Source organism: Myxine glutinosa, chromosome 12 (genome assembly GCF_964187855.1).
Source record: "Myxine glutinosa chromosome 12, kmMyxGlut1.1, whole genome shotgun sequence".
NCBI classification, from domain to species: domain Eukaryota; kingdom Metazoa; phylum Chordata; class Myxini; order Myxiniformes; family Myxinidae; genus Myxine; species Myxine glutinosa.
Window position 1 is genome coordinate 81379905 of NC_136272.1, and position 19678 is coordinate 81399582.

The following is a 19678-nucleotide window of genomic DNA, read 5'->3' on the forward strand; positions in this document are numbered from 1 at the left end:
TCCTTAAAAATATATTTAAAATAAATACAATAGCACATAAATTAACAATAAAAGAAGCTAAAAAACAATTTAAAATTCAATATTAAGCACATTGGAAATAAAAAAATATGTACGTACAGTATACTGTACGTACGCGCAACCGCGGGATCGTACGCGCAACTCACCTGCCTGCGGTGAGTGAGTGAAAGGGGCAATATCGCCGCCACAAACTACACCATGGAATTGCAGCTGGCGCGGTTTTTTAAACCATTGATATTAAAATAAAACGTAGCCTTTAACCACCAGGATTTTATGCTGTTTCCGAATCTGTGTCTAAAACTTTTCTCCGATGTGTAGTTCTTGAGTTATAAGCGGACATCCAGACAGACACACACACACACACACACACAGACACTCCTCCTTTATATATAGAGATATACTGTATATATATATGTATATGTATATAGATATATGGTAAAAGATAGGGCGGTTTGGATTTTACATTTTTAAGAACTAGGGGTTAGGGTTGTTCGAGTTAGCCCAAATTTTCAGTTAGGGTTAGGGTTAGGGTTAGGGTTAGCCCAAATTTTCAGTTAGGGTTAGGGTTAGCCCAAATTTTCATTTAAGGTTAGGGTTAGTCCATTGGCCCAAATTTTCATTGGTCTTCACCGCCTTGTAGCATACCTGCATGCCGGACTCAGGTTTGGATCCTCAGAGTATTTTGGGTCTTCTGAGTCCTTTGGGTCCATGAGCTAACATTAATCACAAAAATAAAAACGGACACATAAAACATATAATAAAGGGAGTGGGAGACAAGATTGGGAGAGAGAGGGAAGCACACAGGTACAACAGTAGAGGACAGGGACATCGGCAGATCTGTGGGAGGGGGAGGGCTTGAGGGGAAGGGGCATGGGAAGGCGGGCGAGGGGGGGGGGGTGGGAGCGGTATAAAAGCATATGGACACTGCTAGGTCTTCCAGGAAAGAAGTAGGTATTTCAAAAAAAAGTGGATCTGGGGTGAATGAACGTGGGTAGAAAAGATGATGGTTTTGGATGGGGGAAAGATAAGAGATGGTGGTGAACAGCTGTTTTAAAGACCTGGAGGGAGGAGAGGGATTGAAGAGAGCATGGGAGATTGTTCCAGAGGTGAGAGAAAAGAGGAATGAAAGAGTGAAGGTGAGCAGAGAGTCTTGATTTTGGCAGTTTCACCAGAAGAGGGTTGCTGGCAGATCTTGTGCGACCTGTAGGAATATTTGAGGGACAGAGCACTTACAGAGCTGGGGGAGCAAGGCCGGAGAGGAATCGGTAGAAGACAGAAAGACCACCAGCCTGCCTGCGGTGAGTGAGTGAAAGGCCCTCGGAGTTAGCTTCATCGCGGGAGATTCCAATGATTCTGAAAGCTTTGGTTTCAACAGTGTGAAGCCGAGCTAGGCGTGAGGCAGGAGCACCAGCCCAGAGGGGGGAACAGTATTCCATTGAGCTGCGGATGAAAGCTTTGTATGTGGTGAGCTCAGGTGTGCTTAGGAAGGACCTCGCACGATGGAGGATGCCCAGTTGGCGACTGGCTTTGGAGGCCAGCTTTGAAATGTGGTTTTCCCAGGAAAGATCATGGCAGATAGTGAGACCCAAAAGCTTGAGTGACAGAACTTATTGGACAGGATTGTTCAGAAAGTAGATGGGAGGGTTGTCCAGTCGATCTTTTCGGAGAGACATTGTAAGAGTGTGAGATTTGTCAGGATTGAAAGACATGTTCCACTTGTCTGACCAGTCTGTGATTTTGTCCAGATCTGCAGAGAGTGAGGAGGCTGCAGACTGCCGATCTGAGGGATGATGTATGGAGCGGCAGAGAGTGCAGTCATCAGCAAAGAGATAGAGAGGATTTTCCATAGTCGGAGAGATCATTGATGAAGACCAGAAAAAGCACTGGGCCCAGAACACTGCCTTGGGGAACTCCAGCCTGAACAGGAAGAGGAGATGAGATAAATCCATTCAGGGCCACACGTTGACTACGACCAGAGAGGAAGTCCGCAAGCCATGCGTGGAGATTTCCATGGATACCATAGGAGGAGAGTTTGGTAAGCAGAGCGGGGTGCCAGACCCTATCGAAGGCACGTGATATGTCAAGGGAGACAGCTCTAATTTCCTGTTTGGAATTGAGGACCTCCATCTATTGTTGAGACAGCAGAAGCAGCATGTCCAGAGTAGAATGACTTGGTCGGAATCCAAATTGATGATCAGAGATCAAGCCATTGATTGGATCTGCTCTGCTTTTGGGTCTGATCTTACTTTTGTGCTCAAATTGGAGTAATAGGTCTATATCAAGTTTTATTTTCTGGTTGGAAGTGCCTTTCTTAAAAAAAGAAAGCCTTAAAAAGCGTTTTTTCAAAACACACAAACCCGCTTTCAAAACTTTTTTTTTCAAACTTTTTTTTTTTCAAATCCTCTGCTGGTGAAATTGCCAAAATCAAGGCTCTCTATTCACCTTCACCCTCATTCCTCTTTTCTCCCGCCTGTGGAACAAATTCCCTCACTCTCTTCAATCCCACTCCTCCCTCCAGGTCTTTAAAACAGCTGTTCACCACCATATCTTATCTCCCCCCATCCAAAACCTTGATCTCTTCTACCCCTGCTAAATCAAACCCTGGAAGTTCTCGCAGTGTCCATGTGTTTTATACCTCTCCCACCCCCCCCCCCCCCCTCGCCCGCCTTCCCATGCCCCTTCCCCCCAAGCCTTCCCCCTCCCACAGATCTGCCGATGTCCCTGTTCTCTACTGTTGTACTTGTGTGCTTCCCTCTCTCTCCCCATCTTGTTTCCCGCTCCCTTTATCATACGTTTCGTGTGTCCGGTTTTTTTGTGATTGATGTTAGCTCTCACATGAGCCTCGATCTTGTATACAAAAAAATACACACACACACACACAGTGTGTGTGTGTGTGTGTGTGTGTGTGTGTGTGTGTGTGTGTGTGTGTGTGTGTGTGTGTGTGTGTGTGTGTGTTTTGCCTGCCGTCTTCCCTGACTTGCACGCATTGGTGGATTTGAAAGGTGATGATCTCCACCTGCTGTTGCGCCCTTTGTCGAGATGAGAGAAACACTAACTACCAATCTACCATGGTCTACTTGCTGCCCCCAAACAATAAGGGATCGAAACCGAGGTCCGTCGTCAATGCTCATTTTAGCTCCGCCGTGCGTCCCAATCGGCTCCAAGTCGCACGCCTGTAGTAGATACGTTACCGTGCGAAGATCACACGATTGCCCGGACCGGAATTTCTCCCCTTGGCTATAACGCGCTTCACTTGATAGGACATCGCGAGCTATCGATTTGCGTCCCGTGCGGAGATTCTGCACACCTGCTGCACGATACCCCAGTGCACGTGCAGCCACCGCTTCCAGTATCCATCGTCGGTCGTCTCTGTCTGAAAATCCGCTCGGACTTGCAGCCCCTCGGAAGCGCCGGTCTCAGGGCCGGGAGCTGCGCGTTAATTATGCCGCCTGATGAAGAGGAAATGATTTGTCGGATCCGAGCCGAGCCGGGCCGACCACAGCTCCGCCCCTCGTGACGCGTCCACCAGAGCGCGAGGCGAGCACGGCCCCGCCCCCTCATGACGCGTCCACCAGAGTGCGAGGCCAGCGAAAGGAGCTGGGCTGGGCGGTTCCGAGGGGGAGGATCGCGACGAGGGGCTGCGCCGATCGCGTACTCGTGCTGCGTTCGGGGTCCCGCGCTTTTACTGCCACCGGCTCCGCCTCGGTTCGCGCCATGCGACGGCTCACCTGCTCGGTGTGCTGAGGCTGACCAGCTGCCCCGTCTACTCCCGGTAACTCATCAACTTTACCTTCTCTGTGACGCTTTGCGATGCAAAACGTGACGTTCTGCGCTCGGGAGAGCCGGTGTGTGTATGTACACAATTATTCATGGACGAGGCGGTGAGGTGTGTGTGCGTTGGATTTGCGACGCGCGGCGTCCGTTCTCGGGAATGCGGGAATGTGATTTGACTTCCGAGCACCTGTCGTCTGCTGGGACCAGGACCTCGTACCGATCATTGGGTCGTGGGGACCGGAGCGCCGTTTGGATCATTCACGTTGCCGGCAGCGACTCAGGTGCACGTATACCTGTGCGAAGCTAGGCACGGCGAGATCGATTCGGTGGTGTGGTACTCGTACTCGTACTGGTACTGGGTGTGCGACGCCGCACGGTTATAAATGAATAATTGATGATTATAGTAGTTTAACCCTTTTTTGATCTTCAACCTCAAGGAGAGCGACCACTCCCCGCCCCCACTCACCGGTCAACTACACCGCGACTACCCCATCACCCCTCTAGCTCTCCCTGTCCTTCCCGGGGCTCGGCGTGCCGGCTTCCCCGCGTGCTCGTCTCGAGCGGGGATCGGTGGGGATCACCCTGGAGCGCGTGCCCCGGGGAGCGCGCCGAGGATTCCGGCCGCACGGACGCGCATTAACAGCACCGGTAACTCGGCACCTGCGCACCTCGGGGCTGCAGCCCGTACGGGATCGTCCGGGAAACGCCAAAGTGGATGATTTCGTGATCGGTCGCGATTGTTCACCTGCCTCCAGTTCCTCCTCGTGTACCGTTACTGCAGCTACCTTTACCTACCTTGAATATACCTCCACCTCCCGATCACAGATACTATCTTAGGAAATCGTTTCCGTGCTATGAGGTCTTTTGGACTTTCCCTTTATAGCCCCTTTGTTCTTGATTATCATAAGCCTTTCTCTTTGTGTGTTTGTGTGTGTATATATATATGTGGTGTGTGTGTTTGGCTGTGTGTGTGTGTGTGTGTGTGTGTGTGTGTGTGTGTGTGTGTGTGTGTGTGTTTGGCTGTGTGTGTGTTTGGCTGTGTTTGTGTTTGGGTGTGTGTGTGTGTGTGTGTGTGTGTTTGGCTGTGTGTGTGTGTGTGTTTGGCTGTGTGTGTGTGTTTGGCTGTGTGTGTGTGTGTGTGTTTGGCTGTGTGTGTGTGTGTGTGTGTGTGTGTGTTTGGCTGTGTGTGTGTGTGTGTGTGTGTGTGTGTGTGTGTGTGTGTTTGGCTGTGTGTGTGTGTGTTTGGCTGTGTGTGTGTGTGTGTGTGTGTTTGGCTGTGTGTGTGTGTTTGGCTGTGTGTGTGTGTTTGGCTGTGTGTGTGTGTTTGGCTGTGTGTGTGTGTGTTTGGCTGTGTGTGTGTGTGTTTGGCTGTGTGTGTGTGTGCATGTGTGTGTTTGGCTGTGTGTGTGTGTGTGTTTGGCTATGTGTGTGTGTGTGTGTTTGGCTGTGTGTGTGTGTGTGTGTGTGTGTGTGTGTGTGTGTGTGTGTGTGTGTGTGTGTGTGTGTGTGTGTGTGTGTGTGTGTGTGTGTGTGTGTGTGTGTGTGTGTGTGTGTGTGTGTATATATATGTGTGTGTGTATATATATGTGTGTGTGTATATATATGTGTGTGTGTATATATATGTGTGTGTGTATATATATATGTGTGTGTGTATATATATATGTGTGTGTGTGTGTGTGTGTGTGTGTGTGTGTGTGTGTGTGTGTGCATATGTGTGTGTGTATATATGTGTTTGTGTGTATATATATATATGTTTGTGTGAATTATATATTGAATAGTGATCCAAGACTCATTGAGAAGCTTGTGCATTTATCGCATTCACGACGAGGATATCAGTGCAGATTTCCATAAAACGCAAGGACGTGTATGGGAGTCGTACCTGGTTCCCCTGCATCATGTGTCAGAGGTTCCGATCTGAGCGTTCACAGACCATTGACCGGATAACGTCCGATTTTGTCTTTGCTTTCCCACAAGTAGGGTCTTGAGTTGCAATTCACCGACTCGTTTCGTACCAATGGACCATGGGCTCATCACAAGGGTCGATCGTCGCTGTGGACGCTGCAGGTTAAAACCTGCTACCTAAATCGACGGTACCTGCAGTATGAAGGCATTGAGCGGTCACAGGTACGGTCGTAGCACGTAGCTGCTGTCGCCGGTAGAGCGTAGCTTGAAGTTGATGGATGTGGATCCCACCTCCTGTGCAGGGTAATGCGCACGGAGAGCATTATCTGCGGTCAGAATGGGAGCGCGTCCAGGTGGTGGCACGCGAGCCTTGTCTCTGCGATAGCATCATTGTGTTTGCTGCGGATATTTCTGACTATGGTTCAGACAAGTCACCGAAATCTCATCCGCTGGGCCTCCTGCCGCCGCTGGGATAATTAACCAGACGTTCGGATGTGCTGCGTGTAAATAGACGACCATGGCAGATTTGATTTATTAGTTATCTATTGCGATGATGCAGGTATCTGATGATGCTTTTGGAGTTGCCGACCATCTTCGACTGCACCTTCGGTAGGTTGTGTACGTGCGCTAACCGTGAATGTGTGGTCACCGTGTTCATGCAAATTGTGTTCAGTTTTAGAAGGTCATGACTGGCTGAGCAAAGATGTCTCTGGATGTACCGAAAGAGTCGGCCCCAAATGTTCTCTGCATTAGACCCAAACAAACATTGGTTCCAAAAATATTCAACAAATTGGTTTTGACAACATTTCTGTCTAATATCGATACTTTCCTTTGTGTAGCCCCACGAGTGGCCTTAAAGACCTTGTGGCGAGAGATATCCCATAAAAAAAAGTCGTGGTCTAGCGTCGTTCCCTGGCACATGGTGGTCGAGCTACTATCTGCGGATATGCTGTAGTCTTGGATTAGTCCCAGGTCCACTTTGGTCGACCATTACACCCGATTACACTATATATCGGCTCGTTCCCGAGTGCGCAATAATCCAGGGTTGTTTCTTCGTGCCATGGTGTCCAGCAATGATACCAAGTGCCCCGTGGTTCGGTGTTATTCCCTGATCCGAGGGCTCTCTGTCACCTGCTTGCATTATTTTGTTGGTCACGTGCTGCTTGTGCCACCTGCACAAATAATCGTCTATCACTGTTCATGCAACTCTTGTGTGGCCGAACCTTTGTGACCGCCTCTTCGGACCTCGAGCAAGCGCTTTCGGTGCATTTAGAGCATGGTCTCTGCAGAGACTACAACAACAAAGTTGTTTGTTCTTGAGTCACTGCACTACATGAATAGGTCAAAAATAAAGAAGCCATTTTGGATAATTGGGACCAGTGGGAGTTCTTGCTTGGTGCCGACAGCACCCTCGTATGATGGATTTGGGTTTAAACGTTTGAAATTCCCTCTGTTTACCAAGGCCGGTTACATCCATTCACACTTTCTCATGATGGGCTGCTGGAAGCGTTCATTAAGACACGCTTATTTTAATATAATGCTGCTGCTTGAACAGTACGAGAGCACTTGTTTGTACTGTTGTTGAGGAAAGGTGGCATCTTGAGCTCTGGGCGAGCTGATCGTCGAAGGGACTTTTCCAAGGTTTGTGGGTGCAAGGGAAGCTGATTGCATGAACCCAGTCATGTAACATGTAGCCAAAGGCTCCAGACTCTCTTCAGCATCTATTGTATCCATCTTCTACAGTCTACACCCTCACCCTCACCCTTCCTTTTCCCCATTAACCTCCAACCTTTACCTGTACTGCTGCAATGGAGGATCTACACAAATGTGATGCCTGCGAATTACTGCATTCAGTCCCACATTTCTCACGGTCCCACGTTCAGCCGTCACTTTGGTGCAAAGCGTGGGATTTGCACCACCGCTCATGCTGCCGAGTGAGTTCGAAGGCCATGGCGTTGTTTTGTCTCTGCCGAAGGCACACCTTGCTGCTGCCTACGCTTCTCACTGTGTTTTGAAGCCTGTATGGCTGAACACAGCGTTTCCCCTCCTTCACTATTTTCTCCCGTAATCGCTTTAAAGGGGCCCTGGCACTCACGCGAGTGCCGCTCCATGCACTCGGAGCGCGCTGCAAGCTTTCCATCAACACGGACGCAATTCCTCTGTGTTTGCTCATTACATTTATCCCGTTGCGACAACCTTGGAAAACGGGAGCAAAATAAACACTGTAAATATCACACTGTAGAAATTTTGCATTACCTAGTCTGACTCGGATTATGAGGCACTAATGACGAGGCCTTGCTTATTTAGAGGAGACTACACTTAAAAGCATTTGTGATCAATATGTCAGGTGACCCACAGTGATAATATAAGCAGTGATCGGTAGCATCATAGAGGGCATTGTCGATCAGCAGACCCTTCCAGAGAAACTGCTCAGAGCAATTTTTTTTGGACACGGTGCCTAAAACCTGTCTTTGAACGAAACAAAAGAGTAGGACAGTGCGATTTCACAAAGACAGAGTGAGCCTCTGATGTAATGACACTGCAGAGCTTTATTTGGGACAAGATCGACATCTTGCAGAAACGCAATTCTTCAACTTCACCGAGAATTTGAAGGGAAGGGCACTACGCATGAACCAAAGAGGCCTCAAAATGATCGGTAAGTTATGGGTTGAAAGGATTCTAACTGAAATTTATCTTGGTCCTGGGAAATTAACCACAGGGGCAAAATGGTGGTCGCGGTGAAAAATGTTGTTAGACTGACACAACTCCAGAGAGTATTCAAAATATTTGATGAATACATCGTTTCTTCATGCAATTTTCAAACTTTTCAATCGTAGTTGCAAATGTGGCATAGACCACCTTGGTACATGTGATCTGGCATCTTGAATGGGTCCAGTGCTTTCCTAATTGTGAAGCTCTGCAAAAAGTGTGTGCATGCATGTGTCACTGGTTGTTACCGCATATGTGGGTTTCAGAAGGTGGAACTGGGAACGGAGCCCTCCCAGGTCTCAAAGGATCCATCTCCATGTGTGTATGTGTTTTATACATGCATATATAATATATATATACACACATACATATATATATATATATATATATATATATATATATATATATATATATATATATATATATATATATATATATATATATATATATATATATATATATACATACACACACACACACACACACACACATATACACACACATATATATATATATATATACACACACATATATACATATACACACACACGCATATATACATATACACACACACATATATACATATACACACGCACATATATACATATACACATGCACATATATACATATATACACACACAAACACATATACACACACACAGATATATACACACACACAGATATACACACACACACACACACACACACACACACACACACACACACACACACACACACACACACACACACACACACATATATACACACACAGGGGTGGGGAGCCGAAAGCAAACAAACAATGCGGAAATGGTGAATGCTAAACCATGGAACCAATAAATTCCACATTCCTGTGGCACCTTCAGTCGCACGGCAGACATGTACAGCGGGTTCGTGAAGGACTTCAATGAAAAACGTACCCGTTTGTACATACCCGTCCTATACACACCCAGTCAATGGCAAATCTGCATCTGGCGATCCGTGAATGTCATGCTTAGAAAGTAGAAACCCTCGTCATTTTGTCATTCACTTGAACTCAATATCTCTATTTTCTTTCCAAACAGCATAACTCCAATCACAAATTAAATAGCACCAGCAATGGTACCCACCCTACTGGTGGGGCTTCAATTGGGAGGCCCAAATGAAAAGGCAAAATATCAAATTGAAGGCTTTTTTATTTTAAACGATTTATATAAACATCCGTTAAATCATATCACACGCAAATCATTAAAATCTAAACAGTATTTGTAAAATTTCAATAAAAGCCACATCACTGTTGTTACGGGGTCCTCACCAATCTCCTGGTCTCGGTAAACCTCCGAACCCCGAGAGGAACCCCGGCAGAAAAATATATTACCCTGTGTTGAAAATCAATCGTGAAACCACACCAATGATTATAAATGAACAAACTTGTATTATAAATCACACCCAGGTAATACGGTACAGTAAATGGCCATTAAGAGTGCACTCCATATATATCTTATATAAAGTCAAGTGACTCACGGCTCTGCCAGCAAATGAACGGACACTCCTCAATGTCTCTGACTTTTCCCAAGGCGAATGGGATTCGCTCCAGCGGTCAATGGAACGAAAAAATCCGGTCGAAGCCCGAATCTCGCTCTCCAGTCGATATCCGAAGCGTGTACAGTGGGCAAGGGTGCTCTTCCCGCCAAACTGTACAACGGTGCCCTCCAGAGGCGCACCTTCACCGCTCCCTCAACAAACCACAACGTAATTGGAGACGAAGCGGTCTCCCACACTCATCCCCGACAGACGGTAGGATGTTAATTGTTGGGGTGAAGACGACACGAAGCAAACCTTCACAGGTCCGAAGCACGGGGTTCAAGATGGCCGACGGCTCTGGCTTGAGCGGATGCGACGAGGCAAGGATTCGTCGGAATCTCAGCGCCCCAAATCTGTCTATGCAGATTTCTCCACTCCAGCGAATATTCTTATCGCCGGATGTCCCTTCCAAGAACTCAAAATCCCCTTGCGGCTGTCGGTAAACCTGGCTCGTTACCGAGCGCTGACGTCACCGTCCTCTCCGACTTGGTTCGCCCTGCTTCTTCCTCTTCACCTTCTCGTCTTCCGGCTCGGTGTCCTGTATCATTTAAAGTTAGCCTTTTTAACTTTAAATAATCGTTCCTGAATAATAAGCCGTTTGAAGATAATAATAGTACAAAATATCAGCACTACATCACAGGGGTGAAAACCACAATAACGGAAGTCATGAATCCGTAACACTGTTCATATCGGTAAATATTATTCCATCGTGTTTGGAAAAATTGGAAATTGGCAAATTGGGAAAAATTGGAAAAACGATACAGCCAATTTTACTCCAGGCGGTCCCAGGATTACACACCCAAAATTTTGTTGTGATCGGTTCAGCCGTTTTTGGTGGGGAACAGACGGACAGACAGACATTTGCAAAATTATAGTAAGATTAATATAAAAAATAAACTTTTACCAACACTCGTGACCTAAACAAATATTTAAATCCGTGCTGATGTTGCATCCGGATGTGGAGCAGTTCCGTACGGTTAGAAATTCAAAATCATGATTGCATTCACTCAACTCCAAATGTCATTCCATTCATAAATTGCTAATTTAACAAAATACTGTGTTAAATGATGATTGTATTGAGATATTATCAAACCAGCTCATTATCGTCGTGTTCACTTCTGGATTTGGGGCGGCTCGGGATCGAGTCAATTTCAAAACCATAATTTTATTGAGGAACTTGTGAAACCTCATGCCTACCTTACAACATCCGCTGGGACCCCAAAACGTTCCACATGAGGTTTGGCGGGACTAGCCCCAAAACTGAGGGAGTAGTTTGGGACAGATAGACAGATAGACAATCCTGTTTTATAATACATGTCCAGTATATGTATCTGAACCTAGATTGCCTGGATCGTGAGCTGAGAGTGGCAATGCCCCCACCTTAATTTTTTTCAGTAGTTTACAATTTAGATAAAAACGTACTGTATTTAAACGTGAGTAACAATAATGAACATAAACTGTATTTGTGATTTCATGTGCACTGTAACTACACTAACAAACGGTAATTTTGGAAGTCAGACCTACTACCCATTATTAATATTAACCCTTGCTTCCCGCCCTCCCCCCCCACCCCCCCAAATAGAGAAGTTAAAGAACGCTGCTGGTGGGAACACAAAACAGTTCAAAATAATCATCTTTTCAGCATAAACATGTAGTTCTCATTTTTCTTTTCTTTTTTGTATGCGGAGGCTTGTTTATTATCTCCTTTTTTGGATATATTAACTCAACTGGACTTTGTCCAGCTGAGTTTTTGTCGACACCCAGTGTCCGTCGTCCGTTGTCCGTCTGTCGTCTGTCTGTCTGTCGTCTGTAAACAATTCGACGTCTCCGCTCTAAAAGTCACAAATATTGATTAAATTTGATGAAACTTGTTATGCAGCATCTTTAAGACATAAACTAGTTTGTGATTGCATTTGGGTGTTGCACACCCAAGAATGGGCGTGGCAGGGCGGCCATATTGAAAAATCAATTTTTGTCAATCTGGTACTTCCTAATGTAGCTAGAAGGCTGAAACTTGGTGTGTAGACAGTATGTAACAAACCTCAACACATATATTACGGGTTTTGACGATGTTCGAAAAATGACCTCGACGTGACCTATGACATGACTTGACCCATAAACATCAGTTTGGACGACGTCCAAGCTCTAAAAGTCACAAATACTGATCAAATTTGATGAAACTTGTGCCTTTTGCCACTTAAAGATATTTGAAAACACACATATAAACGCACATATAAACATATAAACACACATATAAACTATATAGTTTGTGGTTCTATTATGCGTATTCTCACCATATTGATATAGACCAGTTGAGTTTAGGTTCCCTGGAACCTCTAGTTATTTTTTGGATTTGCAGATGGATTTATTATCTCCATTTTTTTTTTTGCATTCCTGTACCCGGTTCTTGTGGTTGTGATGGTGAGTGTGGTTTTCAAGTGTGGTGGTGAGGGGTTTGGAATAACCTCCTGGATTATTTTATAAACGATTTGAATACCGGTATACTCTACTGGGGCAGGAAGTTCTTTTTTGTATGACAAATATAATTATTGATGGCAAATTGACCTTCAAGCCAGGGCCCTGAGAGTGGTTTGCAACACCCAGTGGCACGGCACACCTCTTGTACGAAGCACAATTACGCTTTGATCTGTGATTTTTCAGACGTATCTGTACATCGTGAAATTGAATTTCCAAGCCTTACGCTTTTGGGATGCGATTTTGAGTTCCTCCTGCCGTTGCCCGCTCGTGTTGCATGGCGTCCAGCTGCTTTGATATTTCACGATGGTTGAAACCCCGAGTAGGAATGCTTTACATTCGTATGACCAGAAAATACAGTACACATTGTAAAAAAATAAAAGTGGATCATTTCACTGTTTTAAACGGTTGATTGATTTCTCAAATGGATTTCCACCGAGCTTGAAGATTTGGAATGTCTCACTGTTTGAAGCATGAAACCTTTGTGCCGGTTTCTTTCTGTGCAGTCGAAGTGCAATGTGGTGGATCCTGGAAGGAGAATATTAATCTCGACGTATGTGAAACTGAAGGAAGCCTTAATGTTTGAAACTGGCCTCATGCTCAAAGTGAATACTGCTTTGGTATAGTGTTCTGAACCATCATCGTTATGTGCCTGTAGTGGAATAGACTGTTTAAAGTGGGGCTCATCGACCTTTTGGAAGAGACGTTTGATTTGAAAGTTTAAGTTTGGAAAATAAATAATTGATATTTGCTGGCAAGGCCTCGTGTGAAGTTTGACTTTTTGATAAGCGAATATTGCAGAGATCACGGCGATGTCCACTAGAGGGCGCCTTGCTTTGTTAAATACGTTTGACCAAAGCTGTTGTCACAGCAATACCATTTGTCACAATTTGGGGGCACAGGCGTATCCTACAAGGTAGTGTTGTGAGGTTGGTTACATAATATATACATACAGGGTGAGTCAAAAGTAAATTTGCATTTATGTTTATTTACAGTCACGTGAAAAAGTAAGTACACCCCATGTAAAGTTTTGACTTTTTCAACATATTTCAACATACAGCTATTTGATCTTCATTTCAACAACATTGACAGATAAAGGTGATATAATACAACAAATATCATGAAACATATACATTTTGTAGTCCATTGTATAATTTCAATAAACATAAATGCAAATTTCACATGTGGAAAATGTAAGTACACCCTTGGCTCTAATAGGTGGTATTGCCCCCTTTGGCAGAAACAACCTCAAGTAGGCGTTTCTTATAACTGGCTACCAGTCTCTGACATCGACTGGGAGAACTTTTTGCCCACTCTTCCATGTAGAATTCTTTCAGATGTGCGATGTTTGAGGGGTTTCTTGCATGCACAATAACAACAACAACAGGCATTTTAAGGCCATTTTCCCTGCAAGAGCGGGGGTTAGCCTTGCGGTCCCCATGACGATGTTCTCCATTTTGCCCTATTTTCTGCATCTCCCCTTGTTAACCCCCTTGCCCGCATTTCTTCTTCGACCATCTTTAGCCAAGTCTTTCTCGGTCTTCCCCGTCCTCTACTTCCTACTACATTCATTTCCATCACTCTTCTGAACCAGTCACTTTCATCCTTCCTCAACACATGACCAAACCATCTCAACCTGTTTCTCTTCACAGCATCAATCACAGGCTCTATTCCCATCATCTTTTGCAATTCATCATTTGTCTTCCTCTCAACGATACTCCACACATCCACCGAACCATTCGCATTTCCACCCTTTCCAGCCTTCGTTGCTGCTCTATGTTCATTACCCATGTCTCACTCCCATAAATCATAACACTTCTCACACATGCAGCATACACCTTTCCCTTCAGCTTCAATGACACTCACCTCCTCGTCAGCATGCCACTCAGTTCCCGAAACTTCTTCCATGCACATCTCACTCGAGCAACCGTTGCCGAGTCTGATCCACCTGCTCCATTCAGCATGTCTCCAAGGTAACAAAATGTTTTCACACCTTCCAGCTTCACGCCATCTCCAAGATCGAACATTTCCTCCATCTGCAACTCCCTATGTGCACACCTTACACTTGAATGTAGCTGCCACACTGGTTTATGACCCTCTCAAACCACTACATTTTTGATGAACCCACTCAGCACACATTGTACATTGAATGGAGTTCATTCCGACACCCTTCCTGCACACAGCACATGCCCACTTCCCAGTTCTTTCCACCTCACCACATGCTTTACCACTTGCCATCACCTTCGTTTTTCCGATATTCACCTTCAGACCTTCAGACCTTTTGTCTCCATACATTCCTTCCACTTGTTCATCTTCTCCTTCAGTCCATCCATACTTTCTGCAATCAACACCAGATCATCTGCATACAACAACTCCCACTACACGGTAAACCCTCCTTTATGTTCTGAGCCAGCACCTCCATCACAGCTACAAATAGTAGCGGACTTAGTACCGACCCCTGATGCACTCCCACCTTCACCTCAAACTCACCACTGTTCCCGTCCTTCGTCCTTACAGCTTGTAATGTCTTGCATGCACAGCTCGTTTCAAATCCCCCCACAACATCTCGATGGGATTTAGATCCGGGCTTTGACTTGGCCATTCCAGAACCCTCCATTTCTTTCTTTCAGCCATTCCTTGGTGGATTTACTGGTATGTTTAGGGTCATTGTCATGTTGCAAAGTCCACCTTCGGTTGAGCTTCAACTCTCCGACAGATGGCCTCACATTATCCTCAAGCACCCTCTGGTACAATGAAAAATTCATCGTGGATTATATGATGGTGAGCTGCCCAGGCCCTGATGCAGCAAAGCTGCCCCAAACCATAATATCTCCACTACCATGCTTTACAGTTGGTATCAGGTTATTGTGGTAAAATGCTGTCTTTGATTTTCGCCAAATATGTCTTCTGGTCCTGTGGCCAAATAGCTCTACCTTTGACTCATCTGTCCAGAGCACATTGCCCCAGAAGTGCTGGTCTTTGCCGAGGTGTTCATTGGCAAACTTTAATCTTGCCCTGGTGTTCTTTCTGGACAGCAAAGGTTTCCTCCTGGCACACCTCCCATGTAGATCAAATTTGTGCAGCCTCTTTATCATGGTGGACTCGTGCACTTTGACATCAACAGTGTCAAGAGCTACCTCTAGGTCCCGTGATGACATTCTGGGGTTCTTAGAGACTTCTTTCAGCATCTTGCGGTCTGCTCTCAGGCTGAATTTGCTGGGGCGGCCTGGCCTGAACAAGTTGGAAGTTGTTTGGAATCTTCTCCAGTTGTAGTTGATCTTCCGGACGTCGAATGATTGATTTCAAATTGTGTGGAGATCTTTTTAAATCCCTTCCCAGACTCGTAGGCATCTATAACCTTCTTTCTGAAGGCCTCAGAGAGCTCTTTTGATCTAGGCATGGTGACGCCGCACACTTCAACAACAAAGAGCAAACCAAACGAAATGTCTGAGGTTTAAATAAAACAGGTTCCTCCAAGATCCTCTCTTAACGATAACGATGTTCTAATCATTTCCACCTGAGCTGGTGCACCTGATTCTAATTTTAGGTATTTGAAGTAGTGATAAATGTAAGGGTGTACTTACTTTTTCCACATGCGAAATTTGCATTTATGTTTATTTAAATTATACAATGGACTACAAAATGTATATGTTGAACATGATATTTGATGTATTATATCACCTTTATCTATCAATGTTGTTGAAATGAAGATCAAATAGATGCATGTTGAAAAAGTCAAAACTTTACTTGGGGTGTACTTACTTTTTCATGTGACTGTATATGCACGTTTCAACTGATATATATATTCTCTCGTCTTAAGGAAGAATTTACTATGTGGAGAAGAAATAGCTTTAAAATGCCATTTTAAAATAGCATTTGTCTTCACATTATATGAGATGTCCTTTTCAGCAAATCCTTGATAATTTGCACAACACATCATGTTTTGTTGTTGAATTGGAATGACAAATCAAATATTGAATGCGTAGACCCAGTCAGTACCTTGCTGTTGGCTTGCATGATTACAGGGGCAAGGCCTTGCTGCTGATTCAATGCCATTGTAGAACTGTGCAGCGATTTGGAATTTGCCAGGGCACATACAGACAATGGCTTCCTCTTACCAAAGGTGCTGTTGCCTGTGTGATCTTTAACGTAATGTAACATGCCTGCGAAGCACCAAGATAACAGATTAAAGTCTGGATGGGCCTCAAACCTGATGAGACGTCTCAAAGGAGAAGCGATTACCTTTGAGCTATCCTTTTGGGCCCTATTTGGAGAGATGCAGTTAGGATGCACACAAAATGTAGAGTAGCAATAAGTTGTTGTTTTTAAGGCTCTGGCTTTGTATTTTTCAGGTGAAAGGTTCAAATCTTATCTATATTATAATAGCCGTAGATGATTCTGTCTGTCTGTCTGTCTATCTGTTGGGTGTCTGTCCGGGGTGTGGCTTACTCGGTTTGCAGAGTAGCTCCACCCATAGCTCCACCCATTCTGGGAGTGGCTATAAACAAATATCCACCATTTTATTAACTCGCATAGCTTTGAGTCCTGTTTTGTAGGCCCGTGGTGTCTTGCTCTCCCCCAGTTTTATTTCAAATCAAATTCGATAAATCATTTCATTTTTCACAGTCGCTAACATAGTTTTAGACTCGGTTGAAAAAAAACGGGAAGAAAATCCGATGAAAGTTGCCGTTTATAGAACGAAATGAATTCTCAAAGGCCTGTAACTTCAAGGCCATTGAGTCTCTCTCACGCCTTTATCTCCAATCTAACTCACCATATGATTTCATTTTTATCGATGGTTTTACTTTTAGACTCGGTGTCAGCAATAATTGAGAACAATCCACACACGCGGGAAAATGCAGAGATATATTTTTTAAAAAATCGCGTCATGGTGTATCATACACCGCCCAACATGACACCGCCGGCAATGTGTCGATATATATTAAAAATTCGCTTTTGCTTTTCCGTTATGATATATTACTATTTCGTTTGATGATAGTCGTCACAAAAACGTCAACAATGATGCCGACATATATTTCTTCGTTTTTATTTCATTCAACATATTAGCCGGAAGTAAAATATGTTTCAGGAAATTACCGAGAGATATTTCTTCGTTTTTTTTATTAGTTATGTGCGCATACACTTTAAATAGGTTTATTTGAAATCTTTAATTTTCCACAAACATTCCACACACGCGGGAAAATGCAGAGATATATTTTTTAAAATCGCGTCATGGTGTATCATACACCGCCCAACATGACACCGACGGCAATGTGTCGATATCTATTTTAAATTCGATATATCATTTCATTTTTCACAGTCGCTAACATAGTTTTAGACTCGGTTGAAAAAAAACGAGAAGAAAATCCGATGAAAGTTGCCGTTTATAGAACGAAATGAATTCTCAAATGCCTGTAACTTCAAGGCCATTGAGTCTCTCTCACGCCTTTATCTCCAATCTAACTCACCATATGATTTCATTTTTATCGATGGTTTTAGAGTCGGTGTCAGCAATAATTGAGAACATTCCACACACGCGGGAAAATGCAGATATATTTTTTAAAATCGCGTCATGGTGTATCATACACCGCCCAACATGACACCGACGGCAACGTGTCGATACATATTAAAAATTCGATATATCATTTCATTTTTCACAGTCGCTAACATAGTTTTCGACTCGGTTGAAAAAAAACGGGAAGGAAATCCAATGAAAGTTGCCGTTTATAGAACGAAATGAATTCTCAAACGCCTGTAACTTCAACTTCAAGGCCATTGAGTCTCTCTCACGCCTTTATCTCCAATCTAACTCACCATATGATTTCATTTTTATCGATGGTTTTGGACTCGGTGTCAGCAATAATTGAGAACATTCCACACACGCGGGAAAATGCAGAGATATATTTTTAAAAATCGCGTCATGGTGTATCATACACCGCCCAACATGACACCGACGGCAACGTGTCGATATATATTAAAAATTCGCTTTTGCTTTTCCGTTAAGATATATTACTTTTTCGTTTGATGACAGTCGTCACAAAAACGTCAACAATGATGCCGACATATATTTCTTCGTTTTTATTTAATTCAACATTATTAGCCGGAAGTAAAATATGTTTCAGGAAATTACCGAGAGATATTTCTTCGTTTTTTAAAATTAGTTATGTGCGAATACACTTTAAATAGGTTTATTTGAAATCTTTAATTTTCCACAATATAATTTACTTGCCATTTATCATTTGATGATTACGAGACAAATTCCTCTTGAGGATCGTGACAATTCATGCGCTGCGTGGAAACTTCTATTTCCAAATTTCCAAATTTCCAAAATGTGTGACATTTCGACATATTGAGTTAGATGCTGCACATTCATTTTTACAAAATGGTTACTGGCAAGTCATCAGATCCAGAAATGGTGTAAAAACCACCGTTTAGAGGCCATTTTTCCCCGCAAAGCGGGGGTTGGCCTTTTCGGGGACCGTGGTAGTTGTTGTTTTTTTGTCCCCTTTTTGAAGCAATGTTTTACGGCCGGATGCCCTTCCTGACGCCAACCCTTTTTGCCGCCTTCAACGACAAACAGGGAATTACCAGTGAACTGGTACTCAATTAGCCGACCTCGGAAGGATGACAGGCTGAGTCAACCCCCCTGGCATTAATTCGGCGATCGACCGAGATTCGAACCCAGGATCCTAAGCCGGCACCCTAGCCGCTAGCCCAACACCAGAAATGGTGTCATGAACACAATTTATTTACGCACAAGCACAAAAGCAAGACGGGCCGATTTCCGATTCCGACGGGCCGACGGGCGAGACGGGCCGATTTCCGATTCCGACGGGCCGATTTGGAGCAAGAAAAAGAACGAGACGGGAGAAAAAGGAGAGAAACGAGACGGGGAAAGCCGATTGGAGAGGCGAGTGAGGCGCGATTGGAGAGGAGTGTGAGGCGCGATTGGAGAGGAGTGTGAGGCGCGATTGGAGAGGAGTGTGAGGCACGATTGGAGAGGAGTGTGAGGCGTGATTGGAGAGGAGTGTGAGGCACGATTGGAGAGGAGTGATTGGAGGGGAGTGTGAGGCACGATTGGAGAGGAGTGTGAGGCACGATTGGAGAGGAGTGTGAGGCGCGATTGGAGAGGAGTGTGAGGCGCGATTGGAGAGGAGTGTGAGGCGCGATTGGAGAGGCGTGTGAAGGATTGCAGAGGAGAGGAGTGTGAGGGATTGGAGAGGTGAGGGATTGGAAAGGA

At 44.6% G+C, this 19678-nt stretch overlaps 1 protein-coding gene across 1 annotated transcript in view; it reads left to right on the forward strand.

Moving 5' to 3' along the window:
* The first annotated feature begins 3641 nt into the window (after positions 1 to 3641).
* LOC137415953 (contactin-4-like) overlaps positions 3642 to 19678 on the forward strand; it is a 766344-nt gene continuing 750307 nt past the window's right edge. The window contains exon 1 of the mRNA XM_078766054.1: positions 3642 to 3790. The gene's annotated coding sequence lies outside the window, so the exon portion shown is untranslated. The remainder of the gene's footprint in view (positions 3791 to 19678) is intronic.